We start from the raw sequence: 19598 nt of genomic DNA, 5'->3' as shown, positions 1-19598 counted from the left end.
CAGACATGAGTCCCTTGCTCACTGCTCCATCAGGATTCAAGCAAGCCGGGCCGACAACGCCTGAAATGGCAGAAACCGGTCCCCGGAAGCTTGTTTCCTTTCTGGTGAAGAATTGGCTTGGTAGTTTGGTCTGCCCTGTTCCCATGATGCACTGGGCCAGGGACAGACTAATTTGCATATAGCCAGGTTCTGAGCTGGGATGGGGCAGTGAGCTAAATAACGGTGATGGATCAAGCCCTGATCTTTGGACTGGGTAAGAGTGGTCTGCTTAATTCAGACACTCTGTTCATCACCACCCCCTTTTCTGTATCGTTTTTGGCCACTATAGGTGTGGCAGGGTATACTCAGACATGAGTCCCTTGCTCACTGCTCCATCAGGATTCAAGCAAGCCGGGCCGACGACGCCTGAAATGGCAGAAACCGGTCCCCGGAAGCTTGTTTCCTTTCTGGTGAAGAATTGGCTTGGTAGTTTGGTCTGCCCTGTTCCCATGATGCACTGGGCCAGGGACAGACTAATTTGCATATAGCCAGGTTCTGAGCTGGGATGGGGCAGTGAGCTAAATAACGGTGATGGATCAAGCCCTGATCTTTGGACTGGGTAAGAGTGGTCTGCTTAATTCAGACACTCTGTTCATCACCACCCCCTTTTCAGTATCGTTTTTGGCCACTAAAGGTGTGGCAGGGTATACTCAGACATGAGTCCCTTGCTCACTGCTCCATCAGGATTCAAGCAAGCCGGGCCGACGATGCCTGAAATGGCAGAAACCGGTCCCCGGAAGCTTGTTTCCTTTCTGGTGAAGAATTGGCTTGGTAGTTTGGTCTGCCCTGTTCCCATGATGCACTGGGCCAGGGACAGACTAATTTGCATATAGCCAGGTTCTGAGCTGGGATGGGGCAGTGAGCTAAATAACGGTGATGGATCAAGCCCTGATCTTTGGACTGGGTAAGAGTGGTCTGCTTAATTCAGACACTCTGTTCATCACCACCCCCTTTTCTGTATCGTTTTTGGCCACTATAGGTGTGGCAGGGTATACTCAGACATGAGTCCCTTGCTCACTGCTCCATCAGGATTCAAGCAAGCCGGGCCGACGACGCCTGAAATGGCAGAAACTGGTCCCCGGAAGCTTGTTTCCTTTCTGGTGAAGAATTGGCTTGGTAGTTTGGTCTGCCCTGTGCCCATGATGCACTGGGCCAGGGACAGACTAATTTGCATATAGCCAGGTTCTGAGCTGGGATGGGGCAGTGAGCTAAATAACGGTGATGGATCAAGCCCTGATCTTTGGACTGGGTAAGAGTGGTCTGCTTAATTCAGACACTCTGTTCATCACCACCCCCTTTTCTGTATCGTTTTTGGCCACTATAGGTGTGGCAGGGTATACTCAGACATGAGTCCCTTGCTCACTGCTCCATCAGGATTCAAGCAAGCCGGGCCGACAACGCCTGAAATGGCAGAAACCGGTCCCCGGAAGCTTGTTTCCTTTCTGGTGAAGAATTGGCTTGGTAGTTTGGTCTGCCCTGTTCCCATGATGCACTGGGCCAGGGACAGACTAATTTGCATATAGCCAGGTTCTGAGCTGGGATGGGGCAGTGAGCTAAATAACGGTGATGGATCAAGCCCTGATCTTTGGACTGGGTAAGAGTGGTCTGCTTAATTCAGACACTCTGTTCATCACCACCCCCTTTTCTGTATCGTTTTTGGCCACTATAGGTGTGGCAGGGTATACTCAGACATGAGTCCCTTGCTCACTGCTCCATCAGGATTCAAGCAAGCCGGGCCGACGATGCCTGAAATGGCAGAAACCGGTCCCCGGAAGCTTGTTTCCTTTCTGGTGAAGAATTGGCTTGGTAGTTTGGTCTGCCCTGTTCCCATGATGCACTGGGCCAGGGACAGACTAATTTGCATATAGCCAGGTTCTGAGCTGGGATGGGGCAGTGAGCTAAATAACGGTGATGGATCAAGCCCTGATCTTTGGACTGGGTAAGAGTGGTCTGCTTAATTCAGACACTCTGTTCATCACCACCCCCTTTTCTGTATCGTTTTTGGCCACTATAGGTGTGGCAGGGTATACTCAGACATGAGTCCCTTGCTCACTGCTCCATCAGGATTCAAGCAAGCCGGGCCGACGACGCCTGAAATGGCAGAAACCGGTCCCCGGAAGCTTGTTTCCTTTCTGGTGAAGAATTGGCTTGGTAGTTTGGTCTGCCCTGTTCCCATGATGCACTGGGCCAGGGACAGACTAATTTGCATATAGCCAGGTTCTGAGCTGGGATGGGGCAGTGAGCTAAATAACGGTGATGGATCAAGCCCTGATCTTTGGACTGGGTAAGAGTGGTCTGCTTAATTCAGACACTCTGTTCATCACCACCCCCTTTTCTGTATCGTTTTTGGCCACTATAGGTGTGGCAGGGTATACTCAGACATGAGTCCCTTGCTCACTGCTCCATCAGGATTCAAGCAAGCCGGGCCGACGACGCCTGAAATGGCAGAAACCGGTCCCCGGAAGCTTGTTTCCTTTCTGGTGAAGAATTGGCTTGGTAGTTTGGTCTGCCCTGTTCCCATGATGCACTGGGCCAGGGACAGACTAATTTGCATATAGCCAGGTTCTGAGCTGGGATGGGTCAGTGAGCTAAATAACGGTGATGGATCAAGCCCTGATCTTTGGACTGGGTAAGAGTGGTCTGCTTAATTCAGACACTCTGTTCATCACCACCCCCTTTTCTGTATCGTTTGTGGCCACTATAGGTGTGGCAGGGTATACTCAGACATGAGTCCCTTGCTCACTGCTCCATCAGGATTCAAGCAAGCCGGGCCGACGACGCCTGAAATGGCAGAAACCGGTCCCCGGAAGCTTGTTTCCTTTCTGGTGAAGAATTGGCTTGGTAGTTTGGTCTGCCCTGTTCCCATGATGCACTGGGCCAGGGACAGACTAATTTGCATATAGCCAGGTTCTGAGCTGGGATGGGGCAGTGAGCTAAATAACGGTGATGGATCAAGCCCTGATCTTTGGACTGGGTAAGAGTGGTCTGCTTAATTCAGACACTCTGTTCATCACCACCCCCTTTTCTGTATCGTTTTTGGCCACTATAGGTGTGGCAGGGTATACTCAGACATGAGTCCCTTGCTCACTGCTCCATCAGGATTCAAGCAAGCCTGGCCGACGACGCCTGAAATGGCAGAAACCGGTCCCCGGAAGCTTGTTTCCTTTCTGGTGAAGAATTGGCTTGGTAGTTTGGTCTGCCCTGTTCCCATGATGCACTGGGCTAGGGACAGACTAATTTGCATATAGCCAGGTTCTGAGCTGGGATGGGGCAGTGAGCTAAATAACGGTGATGGATCAAGCCCTGATCTTTGGACTGGGTAAGAGTGGTCTGCTTAATTCAGACACTCTGTTCATCACCACCCCCTTTTCTGTATCGTTTTTGGCCACTATAGGTGTGGCAGGGTATACTCAGACATGAGTCCCTTGCTCACTGCTCCATCAGGATTCAAGCAAGCCGGGCCGACGACGCCTGAAATGGCAGAAACCGGTCCCCGGAAGCTTGTTTCCTTTCTGGTGAAGAATTGGCTTGGTAGTTTGGTCTGCCCTGTTCCCATGATGCACTGGGCCAGGGACAGACTAATTTGCATATAGCCAGGTTCTGAGCTGGGATGGGGCAGTGAGCTAAATAACGGTGATGGATCAAGCCCTGATCTTTGGACTGGGTAAGAGTGGTCTGCTTAATTCAGACACTCTGTTCATCACCACCCCCTTTTCTGTATCGTTTTTGGCCAATATAGGTGTGGCAGGGTATACTCAGACATGAGTCCCTTGCTCACTGCTCCATCAGGATTCAAGCAAGCCGGGCCGACGACGCCTGAAATGGCAGAAACCGGTCCCCGGAAGCTTGTTTCCTTTCTGGTGAAGAATTGGCTTGGTAGTTTGGTCTGCCCTGTTCCCATGATGCACTGGGCCAGGGACAGACTAATTTGCATATAGCCAGGTTCTGAGCTGGGATGGGGCAGTGAGCTAAATAACGGTGATGGATCAAGCCCTGATCTTTGGACTGGGTAAGAGTGGTCTGCTTAATTCAGACACTCTGTTCATCACCACCCCCTTTTCTGTATCGTTCACTTACCTCTGGGCACCGCCTCTGGAAACGTGGGTTTCAGTTGCCACAAAGAGGGAATGCAGCCGACACTGCTGGTGGCTCCATGTCCTGAAGGCACTGCAGAGGCCACCACCGCACTTTGCACCACAGCCCTGGTCTCATCGGTGATGAAGACTGCTGCCACTAACGAGACGCTGCTTGCACCGTGACCTGTGGGCACCGCACCGCCTCGCTTCACTCTGCTGCCCTGGTCTTACTGACGATGTCGTTGCACGCTGACCATGACCACACCATGGTTTGGGGCACTACTCGTAAGTTACACAACGCACCACCCTATTCCGCATCACAGTCCGGGACGACCAACACCTGCTCCATCTACCGACATTGTCGCTTGCACTGTGACCTGTCAGCACAGCCATGAGCACTGCCTCACTCTGCACTGCTGCCTGGGTCTCACAGATGCCACTGGACAACCGTCACCGAGCCGCAGTCTACGGCGTGACTTGAAGGCACCACATGCCCTACCGCTATGCTTTAAATCGCAACTGCGACGGTTGCCACCACTGGCCCACACCGACGCAGTCAGACGGAACCAAAGGTACTGTTTACGAGTCTGCTGACATTAATGCCAATCTGAAACAGCTGGAACTGTTGGATTCTGTTGTTTTCAGCACTGCGGTAGCCCCGGAAGGAACTACCAACTTCACGGAACTGCCTTTTTAAGTCATACTTGCAAAGTGCCTATTGATTACTGTATGTTGGTCTTCTATCGTTTTGGTCTTGTTTGCACAGATAAATATTGGTTATTTTTCTAAAACTGGTGTGGTGTCCTTTTGTAGTGTTTTCACTGTATTACTGTTGGTTATGTGCAAATGCTTCACACACTGCCTCTGAGATAAGCCTGACTGCTTGTGCCAAGCTACCAAGGGGATGAGAAGGGGTTATTTTCGGAGTGTATCCCCCTCAGCCTGACCATAAGGAAGGGCCCTATTTGACAAAGGTGAAAACCCTTTCCAACTAGACACCCCCATTTCTAATAGTACTTTCAATTGAGAATAATCAAGAATTTGAGATGAGGTTGTACAAAATCATACTGCCACCTAAGCCAGCCCAAAATTAGGTGTGAATGCATGGAAATGAGGGGCCTACCGCTACGCTTCAAATCGCAACTGCGACGGTTGCCACCACTGGCCCACACCGACGCAGTCAGACGGAACCAAAGGTACTGTTTACGAGTCTGCTGACATTAATGCCAATCTGAAACAGCTGGAACTGTTGGATTCTGTTGTTTTCACCACTGCTTCTGAGATAAGCCTGACTGCTTGTGCCAAGCTACCAAGTGGGTGAGCAGGGGTTATTTTCGGAGTGTATCCCCCTCAGCCTGACCATAAGGAAAGGCCCTATTTGACAAAGGTGAAAACCCTTGCCAACTAGACACCCCCATTTCTAATAGTACTTTCAATTGAGAATAATTAAGAATTTGAGATGAGGTTGTACAAAAACAAACTGCCACCTAAGCCAGCCTAAAATTAGGTGTGAATGCATGGAAATGAGTGGCACATGCCAAAGTGAGAGATATCAGACTGAGGGTGTAATTATGACTTTGTGGTTCTTGAAGTGGTGTTGCCACGCCACTGCCCCGCTTCCAGACCGCAAAAAGCCGCACTGACACGACCTGTCAGATTACGACCGCCTCAAGACCACCACAACACTGACAGGTATCTCTGATCCCTGGAAGTTGCTGTGGCCCCATGGTGGTCCAACTGCCCAACTTGTAATAGGGCAGTCGGACTGGTGGGTCCTGCACCGCCACCATGACTATGGAGGTTGAAGGACCACCATAGTCATAATTAGGCCCTAAGACAGGGAGTAGGGTATAAGATTAGATGGATACAAATTAGGATGCAGGCCATTCTTGAAGGCATAGGAATATACCCAGCATTACTTAAGGGAACCTGGAAAGAAAAGAAAAGCACGAGGGGGGGTGGGAAGGAAGCCAAGAATGATGAGTCAGATGACAGTGACTTGCATGATGATTTCTTAAATGACCTATTAACTTCACAATTATCTCTGTATAATGCAGTTCTGGTTGGAGGGAACCAGCGTCCTGTTGACACCAGTGTAAGTATGCCTGCTAGTCATTTTACAGGAGGAGGTGAATTGCCTCCTGCTGTCCCAGTCTCAGTGGTGGGAACTCTAAATACTACTACTGTTGTCTGCTTCAAGTTCGCTGACAGTTGTTATTGCACCTGGTATGCCATGAGTAGGTTACATAATTGACATGCCTACTGTTATCTCAGTGCCTTGTTTACTGGACGCTGCCATTGCTTTGAATATGGGAGCACAACCTGAACATGGAGAACTCACATTGGGAGTGTGTCCACTGATGAGATTGACGAGAGCCCCGGAGCACACTCTGCTCCAAGAACCCAGGATATTGTAAGCTTAAGGTTACAACTGCATGAGATTTTTTCAGGACATCTTGATTTGGGATTCATACATGGTTACCATGAGGTGGAAATCAGTTGTTTTAAGCAGGGAGGATGCTAAATGTGTCTTTGAAACCCATGGGAGTCTGAAAGAGTTGGCCCCAGAGTTTTGAGTGGATTTGTCCAAAAGTCAGACCTTTAGGAAGAATTTTAGGATGTATCCAAGTGATGATAATATCAAGAATATGCAAACCAGAGGTTTGAAACTACAGATGAATGAGCTGGTTTGTGGCATTCAGACGTTGAATGATATTCAAAAGACCAAAGACAAATGGTCATAACGAGGAAAAGAAAAGAAAATGACACTGGAGAGCCAGAGGAGGAAAATAACAACAATGACACTGATGTTAAATCTTATCCACTGCGAAAGGTGCAAGTATGTGGATATGTGCATTTCCCCCTCAAGTCAAAGTGGTCTTTCAAATTTCACCAATAATATTCTGAAGTTGAGAGAGAATCCTAATCTATGATGCACCCAGGTTGAGAGGCTTGTGAAGATTTTGATGGTACTTTGAAGGGATGTGAACATTTTTATTGTTGTCGATGTATCTAGTGATTTGTGGGCAAAGTGTCAGGTGTTGCATAGCCCGATGTGGAGCACCTGAGAATTCCCCAGACCAAAGCTCGAGATGCAACTGTCATGGATAAGAATAATCAGATGATTAACTTTTTGGGAGCCAAAGTCCCACGGAAAGGTTGATTAGGTAAAGATATCAATGCCCCACATAGGTGTTCTGCCAACATAATGGAATTGACAACCCAGAGAAAGGAAACTTTGGAACTTTTGTGTCTCAGTTTGTTCTTGGGTTTCATCTAGAGATTGGGTCCTATATTCAGCAGAATATGATCTGTTGGAAAGCAAAGCCATTCAATAAAATGTTGCACTATGCAAAGTATTGCAGTGATGGTTTGGAGTTGAGAAAATGAAAGAAAGGTTTGTGTTGGCATAGAAAGTATTTAAGAATTTCCCGTATATCCCTAATACAGGGAACAGTTCTGGTGCTAGTTGGCTATCAAGGTGGTGGTCGGATGATGCACAATAGGAATTGTGTCCCACCGGGTGTGAATTAAAGATATTGAGACTTTGAGGATAACTATTAAACTGAAAGCCAAGTATCCTTGAACTCCACACTATCACCTCTCACCCAAACCAGTGGCTGACATCTCATCTATGATCAGTTCATGTTAACCCAATGTATTTTAAATGAGATGGTAGGAAGTCCATATAATTCTCCGATCATGGGTTTTAGAAATTAAACAGGAACTGGAGAATTGTTCAAGTCCTGCGAAAGGTTAATAATAAAGTCAATCGATGTTGTGTTGTGGTCCTGAATCATGCTGTGATTTTATTCCAAAGCCCATGTTATACTGAGTGGTTCACGGTCACTGACTTGTGTCAAGCATTTTTCTCCAGTCTACGCCATGAAGAGAGTCAATTTCCCTTTGTGTTCCAATTCCAAAACAAAGTTCTGGACTGACGTCAAGTTTCTCATGGATATAATGAAAGCCCCTCGATATTTACACAGATCTTGAAAAATAATCTGGAGACTCTACAGTTGCCATGTAATATCAATATATTGACAATCTACTTTTGACGTCGCCAACCTAAGATGCATGCAAGCAAAATGATATTGCATTGCTGGATCACCTAGCTGAGAATAGTCACAAATGTTGCCAACTAAAATGCAGTATTGTCAAAAAGGAGTCCTGTATTTAGGATATCACATTGAGAAAGGTGCTAAAAACGTTTCTCAAGAGAGAGCCTCTACCATCTTGAGAATGAACCATCCATAGACACAGAGAGATCAGAGAGTTCTTGGGACATAGGTTGAGATGAGATGATCAATCTCTTTAGAGTCTAGTAGTTTAATTCTCAAGTCTGTGTTATTTCAGCAGAACTGTGTCACAGATGTTTCAAATTTCGATAACTAAATGCAGGAAGGAGAACAGTGGTTCTCACAAGCCACATAGGAAGACCAGGTGAACCTTTCAATCACCTGCAACACGATTTTGTTGAAATGGCTGTGGGTAATGGGCTCTGTTACATTCTAGAAGTGGTTTCTCTCTTTTCCTGATAGGTTGAGGCATACTCCACTAGGGCAAATTACATTCTTTCTCTGGCCAAGCTATTGCTGAGTGAATTGATCCCTAGATTTGGCATACTGGTTTCTCTTGAATCAGACTGCAGTAGTGTCTTCAAGAAAGAGATGATGAAGCTTCAATGTGCAGCTTTGCATGTAGTTCAGAGTTCCCATTGTAGTTACAGATCTGAGGCTTCAGGCATAGTGAAACAGATAAATGGGATGCTGAAATCACATCTCGATAAAGTGTGGGAATCCACATCTTTAAAGAGGCTCAATGCCCGTCCGTTGGTGCTGGTGAGTCTGAGAAGCATCCCTGAGCAGATGACACGAATGTCTCCCCACAATATCCTCATAGGCAAAGCCATGAGACTTACCTCTGTGACTGCCACTATACTTTAAAATATTACAGAGGAAATTGCGCTATACCACTTCAAGGGCCTGGCTGAAGTGGTGTATTCTGTCTCTCACCAAGCTAAACTGGAGATTCTCGTTCCGAGTCAAGAACAGTGCTGCAACCTCACTGCTAATAAATGTAGAGGCCTTCTAACCTGGATTCATTCCAAGCACACCAAGAGAGTGAGACAATATGGTGAAGAATTGGTGATGACTTCCACTGATTTGTTCCATAATAATCTTTATTTTGGCACAGTTTGAGCCATAAAAGATACATAAAGTAACAATACATAAAAAATGAGCAAATTCAATTCGTAGGACATTTTCTTTAGAGAAACAAAGGATTTTACAGAAGGCATTATTATTATTGGGAAAATCGTTTAAAATAAAATGCTTAATTTAATTAAAAAGGCATATGAGTTTTAAGATATGATATCACATTTCCTAAAAATATTTTTTAAAAGGAACTCGTGAACATATACAACCATTAAATAGCATAGGGTACAGCACAGGAAATGCGGTAATATTTTACAAGTTTAGTCCCTTCTTGTTACGTACAAAACTTATTGAGAGTAAAAATCTACTAACACCAAATACGATCACTCTTCTAGTATCTGCCTTTATGATCCTCAGTGCTTCTTTACAAGATCGCAGTCTTAGAATATTACACAATGGTTTTATCCACTTTTTCTTGGCCAACTCATAGGCAGGGCAAAAAAAGAGGATATGCTGATCGTCCTCTTTGGTGCTATTTTGACACAATGAACATAGCTCACTTGGCCTTAGTTCACTCGCCCTAGACCACCTAGCTAGGGGTGAATTAGTTCTCAGATTACCATACCTGAATTTCATGTATAAACTTTTGTCCAAAGGTGGTTGAACCTCATCTAAGAAGTCCTCAAAACAGGGAGTGTCCTTAAAGTCTAAAAAGTTTATTGTCAATACTCCACCAGTGTGCTCATTATTCAAGGTATGTATGATATAACCCCAGAAGGTTGTTTTTACCACTTTTTTTTTGCTTTGTGTCAAATTGGATTTGTCTTTCCAGAACTGAGACAGCCCGATTTTGGTTAGCCAGGTTCGCACATGCTTAAGCCAGACATTAGTATTTAACAAATCCAGACTCATTATTTCTTTTAATCCATTTCTATAATCTATTAGCTCCGGTGTGCACCAGAGCCTCACCCAATAGGATAGTGGCCGTAATGTGGTATAATGATCTGTACTTTTCATATTTAAATCTAGCATAAGGGGTATCAAGGGGATACCCTTTGGCAACTTCAGAAGGCTTCTAAAAAATGTATTTTCATTAATTGTAAAAGCATTCTTAGACATGGGCCCCCGTATTTCAGCCCCATACAACGCTGTGGACTGAGCCTTAAACTTAAAAACTTCTAATGCCAGAGTAACGGCTTTGCTAAGGCTCGTCCCATGTTTCTTTAGGATCGGAATGGTGTTCTGTGTAAATGTCATTTTACTCTTCTCTACTTGGGTTTTCCACAAAAATTTGGAATCAAGAGAAACTCCCAAGTAAGAGAAATTATGAACAAATTCTAATTTTTGTCCATTTAGTAATAGGTTCCCCCTAAAGGTTTTGTGTGGGTTTATGGCCATACATTTGTTTTTTTTGCCTTGATCTCCAAGCCCTTACTGGTACAATATCAATGAAATGAATGTAAAAGTGATTGCAGACCTCTCGGGGTTTGAGATATTAATATTGTGTCGTCCGCGAATAAAAGGGCAGATATCCTATCCCCATTCAGCTTAGGGTAATCATTATTACAGCCTGCTAGGTAAGACGGGATATCATTTACAAACAATGAAAACAGCGTGGGAGCCAACACGCATCCCTGGCGAATTCCACGCTCAATAGGTATTGCTTGAGTTAAATCCCCGTTGGGGCCCCATCGAACTTTAGCAAAGTTATTTGCGTGCAGCCTTATAATCTGTTGTAGCAGACATGCCGGCAACCCTTGTGAATGTAATGATTCCCATAAAAGATCACGAGACAGTAAATCAAATGCGGCCCAGAGGTCTACAAAGGCAACATAAAGGTGCCCTTTCCTTATGTGCACATACTTCCAGTAAAGGCAGCAGAGTCTAAAAACGATCTACTGTGCTGACTCTTTTCCTAAAACCTGATTGGAACTTGGTAAGAACCGAATTATCTTCTATCCACAAATTCATACTTGCTAAAATATGCCTTGAATAGATTTTCTGTATAATATTCATTAAACTAATTAGGCGGTAGTTAGATGGTTCGTACCTGTCGCCCTTTTTAAAAATTAAAACGATTTCCGCACCCCTCCAACTCCTTGGAAAATCCGCAATGGACGCTAATGCATTACACAAAAGATTAAAGTAAGGTGCCCAGACACTAAGCTCATGTTTATAAAGGTCGCCTGGCACCTTGTCTAGGCCAGGTGCTTTGCCATTTTTAACTGCATTAATGGCTAATTCAATTTCCTCTATATCAAACTCTAAATTGTTTTCACTGGGGTTGTGCCACGGGGCATCACCACCACGAGTATTCATGTACTCTGGTTTTTTAAAGAGAGCTGTGAAATGGGTAACCCAAGTTGGTTCATCTTTGGCCACTCTTCCTATATGGTTCCCGTTTGTCACCAGTCTCCAGAACCCCGCTTGATCCATGCTCTTAGCTCCTGTTAGTAAATCTGACCAACTTTCCTCGTCCCAATTTCTTCTGGCTAACTCCTGGATTTGCTTGTATTCTTTTCTTGCCATCTTAATTGCGACTGGGGATTTAGTTCTTATTGCCTTTAACAGTCTGTCTTTACCAGAGCGACAATCCTTATCATACCATGGTTTACTGTATGATAGATTATTTGTCTTTTGATGGGTTTTTCTTGGCATTTTCGTTACCAATGTTCTCAAGGTTTTGAAAAACCCATTGTGTAAATTAATAAAATTGTGACGCTCCAGTGGTGCGTTTATATGGCTTGAAAAGGTGTCAGCTAGGAGTAGGTAGATACTTTCAAGCACCTCGCCACGCTCCAATATATATGCCCATTTTATTGATCGACGATTATTGCTGACCAATACCACCTCGTTATTAGTATTTTGGTGGTCTATCCTATTGTCAGTACTCGCTCCATTAAGTAAACTGGAAACAAATTACAGTTCCAGTGGGCGGTGATCACTTTCTAATCTGGGCTTGACCTCAAAGTCAATTAAATACTGCCAGATATCCAATGAAACAATGATAAAGTCAATTTTACTTTGTGAGTTATTCCTTACAAAAGTCAGGGTTTTGGATAGATCAGACGGGAAGTGGCCATTACATGCTCTTGGACCATACTCCACTGTCAACTTCTTGACTTGGACGGCCAGTGCAGTACAATGCACGGGCTCAATATTATCTAATAGGGGTATATTATTGGCTTTCTCTTCCTCAACAAAGATGTCACCTAGGCCTATAATTGGTTCATAGTTGCAATTCAGATCTCCGGCTATTATTATAGTCGGGTTCTCTTCTATGCTATTCAAGAAACTATCCACCTTTCCCAGGGCCACTGACTCCTATTGTATACATTAAATAGGTATAAAACGTTGCCATCATTCGTGACAACTTTCAGGCCAAGTATGTCCAAAGAATCGATGTCTATTATTGTTACACTGACCTTAAGAGATATTTTGACCCATATTGTAAGACCCCCCGAGGGCCTACCTCTTACAGAGGGAACAGCATTGATCTTAAAAGTTTAATAACCCACTCTATGTGGTGTACTGAGAGCCCAAGTTTCCTGAAGGAAACAAATTGTGCTTGATTCAATGTAATTAGACCAATCCGGGTCACTCAAATTTTTTGGTAACCCTGCTATGTTCCAGGAAATTAATTGTAAATTTAACACGGAGCTACCACAATTATGTGTTTGCTGATGGACTGTAGTTAGTTCATTAAAGCACATAGGCCCTCCATGCAATGCACCTTCAATGGCCATATCTGATATTATATTTAGGCGTTCTATGGTCATAACTCCACTTTCTCCTATTTCCTGTTCAAGAACATTAATTTGTGGTGACAATGCTAAAGGAACATTCTCCTCCTTTTCCTCTTTTTCAGCTGGGACTAACTCAGAGCCACTGCCTATGTTCTTTACTATTGGTCATCAATCGACCATTTCCAAACCTGCTAAGTTTCGGAATCGATTAGAGGTATGGAAAGGGGAGAGAATTTCAACATTCGTATACGTTCTCTCATTTGAGGGCCTGTAAAAATATCCCTGTGGGACAGCATGAATATTGGTGTTATCTTTATGAGTCACGTCACATGTTCTCAATAAGTGGCGGACTAAGTTGGGATGTTTAAAATTAACCACTATGCAGTCCCCATCGATATCTTTTGAAAGCTCTCCTACCCAACCCACCCTACGGACCATGATAATCTCGTTTTTTGTGTGGGCTGAATATTTTATATTTTTGAAGCCAGTCCAACACTTTATTCCTCAGACTGTACCATGTTTCTACTTGGTCTTTTCTTAGTGCAGGTACCCCAGTTAATACCAATACGTATGGACAAGAGGTTGGTGGTAATCTCAGGTTGTCGCTATTTGGAGTTACCAAGAGTACATCAGGTTCAAGTATAGGGGCTTCTAAGTTCCTGATAATTGGGCCTCTTCATCTCCCTCTGATCTGGCTAGTCCCTGCATCACTATGGCCATGGATATTACAATTCTGTGATCTTTCTTTTGATTTTGACACGCTCCCTTCTACATCCTCTGTTCCGGGAATCACGTGTAAGCTTATCCGAGGCAGAGGGTTCTCTATTAGGGTGACTTCTTCCTATTTCTCATAACTTGCTATTTGATCTATAAGTAATTTAGTGCAGTTCGTCAAGTTCTCTCTCCCCTCTTTTATCATAGTTTCCAGGTTACCAATTGCCTGATTTATGTCGTTGGTTTTGTTGTCCAGGTCCTTAAGTCGGGTTGTCATGAGGTTGTTTATTTGGGCCTGAACAGATTCGAGGGTAGATTTGAAGATATCAGCGCCAATGAATTCTAACGTTTCCACCATGCTATCTGCCCCATTTAAAGAAGGGAAGTAAGCGGGCTCCGTTTGAATTCCAATAGATCTACTAGCTATACTCCTATGATCAGTTGACCCTACGTTAGTTAATGGCCGGGACTTGGACCCACCTGCCCCTCCCTTTTTGTTATAAGGTCTCTTCCCTTGGGATAGAGGCTTAGATTTACTTTTTTCCTGTATCCCATGTTTTACCCTACATTGCCTTGTTGCCCTAGGAAGGACTGGCGATGCGTTTGGGGTCTCATCCAACCCCAACAGATTTCTATCGTTGGTTAATGCTCGGCCCTCCCTAGTATTTTCTAGTGTGTGGGCACGAGATGTAGAATGTGGACTTGCTGACTTGTATAATACATCTACAATGGCCGATGTGCCAAAGTTACTGTGTGATGGTAACCTTGCTAGGTCCAGTGATAACCTTCTCTCAGCAAGAGTGATTCTTTGCTTATTAGGGATTCTGCTCTTAGAAAAAAAACATCTAGCGTTCCGGACAAACCTTTCTGTTTACTCATGTTTTTCTAGTATAGTTGGTTTCACGTTAAGGAAGGAAGCATTCGGGTCAACAGTACTAAATATAAGGCATTTGAGCTCTTAGCTAGTCTACTAGTATCGATGACACAAGGCAATATATCCTCTCCACACCTTGAAAAATCACACATAAGATTTTGACAAATGCCCAGTAACAGTTTTTACTACATACCTAACCTAATTACATGGGTCTTGGATCAGTCAATTGCACACCAAGGTGGGTGGTCCAGCCCGGCTTCTTCCGGCCCCGGACGGCCACAGACGGTCTCGCCCTTGTCCCGGGCTTCTCTCGGCGTTGCCCGCACGCGTCCCGTGATGCGGGAGTGCTCACAAGATTTTAAGCGCCACTGGGCGCGTGATGGCGTGGGCGTGTCCAGCAAGGGCTTCTGGGCAATGAAGTTTCCCCCACTCGGCGGCCGAGCAAGATAGCCAACAGCAGCGGCAGCGGGGGGAAACCGGCAGCAGAACCAGGAAACTGGCGACAGCACAGGGCTCCAGGTAGGTCCTTCAGCAAACAATAATGACGGTCCCAATCTGCAAGGAAAGGAGAAAAGCACCCACTCCACCGGAGTGCTCACGAGATTTTAAGCGCCACCGGGCGCATGATGGCGTGGGCGTGTGCAGCAAGGGCTTCTGGGCAATGAAGTTTCCCCCACTTGGCGGCCGCGCAAGTTAGCCAACAGCAGCGGCAGCGGGGGGCAACCGGCAGCAGAACCAGGGAACTGGCGACAGCACAGGGCTCCAGGTAGGTCCTTCAGCAAACAATAATGACGGTCCCAATCTGCAAGGAAAGGAGAAAAGCACCCACTCCACCGGAGTGCTCACGAGATTTTAAGCGCCACCGGGCGCATGATGGCGTGGGCGTGTGCAGCAAGGGCTTCTGGGCAATGAAGTTTCCCACACTTGGCGGCCGCGCACGATAGCCAACAGCAGCGGCAGCGGGGGGAAACCGGCAGCAGAACCAGGGGACTCGCGACAGAACGGGGCTCCAGGTAGGTCCTTTAGCAAACAATAATGACGGTCCCAATCTGCAAGGAAAGGATAAAAGCACTGATTTGCAGAGTCAAGCTCCAAAGCAACCTGAGTTTTCAAAGAGAGAAAAAGAGTAAGCACAAGTGTCACAAAGCCAGACTGACACAAGTGCAGAGCCTGTGGTGAATGAGCCAAGAGTAGCCACAGTGAACCAAGTTGAAGAAGCTGTAAGTACAAACTCTGAGCCCGAAGTTGGGATAAGCAGTTTGAGCAAAGGGGATCAAGAAACACAAAGAGGCCAAGGAAGGGTGAGAGAGTATGAGTTCTTGTGTCTGAAAGCATGCAGAAACCAACAACGATGAGACAGAGAAACGTTAGCAAAGTGACAGTGATTGTGAACAGACAATAGTCAGTTTATGAAAATGAATATGAGTTCCTAGTAGAAGGTAAAGTTGATTTGAGAATACAGAGACTGAAAATCGCCAAACTGTTTTTTTTTTTATAAACTTCGGGATTAAAGCTGCAGCAATGAGAATTGACTTATTTTTCATGTTTAACCGATCTAAATTAAATTAAATTCCTAGATGATTGACTATTTATATTGCATTTTGTGAAGACACTTAGGGGCGAGGCTCAAATAGAAGGGTTATCATTTAGGATTTTAGAAAAGTTGGCATTGGGGAACAGGGATTACCTTTGAAGTAACTGAACTTGATATTCATCATCAAATTAATTAACAGTTTTGCAGGCTTGCACCAGCAACAAGCAAGATAGAGGTTTGTTTCATGTTATTTTAGAATTTAGCATTTTTCCTTTTTGATTCAAGAGAAATCAAGATGATTCTTTCACCAAATCAACATAGAAAAATAGTGACTATGATATCAATCAATATGTCAAAGTTGCTTTAGTCGAGTTTTTCTCATAAATGCACATACAATCACAAATATAAAAACATTCTTTAAAAAAGCACTTCAGTTAAGATAAGACTTGGATAACAATCAAATAGTTAAAAACGTAAATATCATTTACAGAATATAAAATTTACAAATAGAAAGTGCAGATAAAAATTTTCAAGTAAAAAACAGACGAACTTTTGATACAATAAAAGTCAATCAGCTGCCTAAAAACCTCTGTCTGATAGTCCATGCCCATCCAAGGAATTTGGCTGTAGCTATTACTATAGTATCAATCATTTCTATTATCTTTATGATTTGCTAAATAATGAATCTGAGTTTCCTGTTGATCATATTTCCACCAAATCTAAACCTAATCTTACTCACATAGAGGAGCAGTGTAGATTTAATCTGAAGTCTTAACATAGAGATGGCTTTGAGGGAAACTTTACTACCAATGTATTTTTCACTCTTTTGCATGAGTATTCTCGTGTAATGCATGCAAAGGACTGTTATGTCATTATTCATCTGCCTGTTTCTGTGGCAGGGGATATAATTGTCCTGCAGTATAATTCTTAGTCACATCAGGGCCATTTAGAATATGACATTTCGAATAATTATATTGTTCTTTCAGTAGCTAGAAGGGTGGGTATGCAAAGTGGGGGTGGTCTCAGAAAGTAAGTCATATATAGAGTTGAGGTGGGTAATGGAATGTCTTTGTCCTTTGGTGAGGTGCCATGTTTGGACCTATGCAGATAGATGGATCTTTCCTGATTCACTCTTGATGCTATTGCTTAGCATACGGCATCTTTAAACACCTAAACTATATATAAAGGAAGAGATCGTTATGTATAAGACACCAATATATTTATTTAAGTCCATTAACACACTACCCACCCCTCCACTCAACCACCCTCCCTAAACCTAATAAAAAACAACTCTTCCATAACGTATCCCACCGATGCCATATCCTAACACACACACACACACACACTCACACTCTCTCCCTAAACCCAGTAAAACACAACTCTTCCCCAACACATGACAAAACTATGTTACCCTATCTGAACATATGCCACCCACACCATCCACAGCAAAAAAGGGACCAGGGGCTGTATTACAGAGAGTACCCCGGGGTGCAATGGGCATTTGCGCCTGCTTTGTGCACTTTAGTATTATAGAAGGGGCCGCAGACTCTTGTGCGGCCCCTTCTGTAATATCGATGGCGCGCATAAAGTGCCAGCACTATCTGCAGAGGGCGTTCCCTCACTTGCACGGGGGCATGCCTCATGCAGATGAGAGAATCCCTTCGCCTCAGTGCCCGCGCCATGTTACTGATGCGGGTGCAGAGTCAAAGAAGGTGTCAGGAGGCTCACTGACAGTGCGTCACCTAAAAGATGGCGCACTTACAGTGTGCCCCCTGAGATCAGCCCTCTGCAGGGGGTAACAGGGTCCCTATGGACCCCCCAGACATCCCCTTTCAGGGGATCACTAGTCCCCCTTCAAAGTGTAAGCAGGTTGCCGCCTGCACAGTCAAACACGGAGCAGCTGCTTCAAAGCTGTTCTGTATGTCATTGGAACGCGCTATCCACCTGGCAGCACAAGTTTGTGACTGCCCTGGGGGCAGCGCATTCTATGTCATAGGGTGCACTTTTTTCTGTTTACGCTCAGCGCACCTGTTTTAAGGTGCGCCTGGCGCAAACATAGGAAGTGCGCACTTGTACATGATATGACCCCGGAAGAATTTTTAAACTGGCAACCATGTAAAACTGAAATTCTATATCTTCCCAGCCCTGTGCCAAGTCTCTAGGTACTACAAAACTTTTCAAAAGAGGACTTCTGTGGGCTAAGGGAAGCCGTGGTTGTTGTTGGCTGCTCTGGTGAAGGTGAGGTGCTGAGGGTAGGCTGCCTATGGTGGATCCTTAATGCTGCAGTTGGATGGTCTTCAGAGGTTCCTTATGCTGCTGACTCCTCATCCTACTCCAAGACTCTTAACTGGCATCGCAATGGCGACAATGATCTCTACGTGCACCTGAGTGGCTGTATCCTGCATAGCACTGTACAACTTCAGCCTGCTGGCCTCTGGCAAAAAAAACCTCTGTGCACTGTTCAGGCACATGTAGTTACACATTGTTGCATGCTCTATATCTAGGTCCACTGGAACTTTGTAATACTGTTTCCCCATGTATTTCGCCCACACTTATTATTTACTCTACTTGCAATGCATCAATCCACCACCATATGCATATAAACACATGCATAAAAACTAAACTTTAGGCTCAAACGGATGAAAGAAAAGTTTTAAAAAAATTGTTACATAAATGATTGATAATATTGGGAAGTAAAAATGTAAAATGTAAAAAAAAAACACTAACAGTTAAACAAATCAGGCGAGACGCACATACACATCCTAAATTATTCACTTAGATCTTCTGTATTCAACTAATGGATTCAGCCATCCCAATCCCACAAATACAATTTCTCCTTTACTACCAACAAGCATTTTTTTCAGTCACACACGTGGTTGTCTTTGCCTGACCCCATAAATCGCAGTACATTCAAGTTTGCCTTTGCTGTTGCTTTTCTATTGCTTTTTTATTTTAAAAAGCATCACCAGTTTGCAATTGCAAATCTCAATTGACAATTTGAAAAAAAGATATCTGAAGTTGTGAAGTATGTGGTTTTGCAACTTGAAAGGCAGAGGCATGTTTTATAGGAAACAGTGGAGAATAATAAATGTGAAATCTAGGAATGTTAAATAAACATGACTGGCCACCAGCAGGCATGCCTGCAGCACTGGATGTTTACCCTGCAGGGAAGATACTATTTCTTTGCATTGGCCAGATAAAACAGATATAAAAATTAACAGTCAAATGAAACTACTGCTCCAGTAACCATAGTGGGTCTGCACTCTTCCCTTTATCTTAATTTTCAGAGTACCTTTTCCTACAAATATATGCAAATGATATTCATACTCCCCTACAATTACACATTTAATTACCTTTGCAGTAAAAGTATCCATAGGTTGAAAAACGTGTACATCAAAAAGAAGGAGCATCTTAGGAGGGACAAAGGAGTCATGGGGGAGCCATACCGCCTTCATACTT

Source organism: Lissotriton helveticus, chromosome 12 (genome assembly GCF_964261635.1).
Source record: "Lissotriton helveticus chromosome 12, aLisHel1.1, whole genome shotgun sequence".
Lineage (NCBI taxonomy): Eukaryota > Metazoa > Chordata > Amphibia > Caudata > Salamandridae > Lissotriton > Lissotriton helveticus.
The sequence above is the reverse complement of the archived record's forward strand: the minus strand, read 5'-3'. Positions refer to the sequence as shown.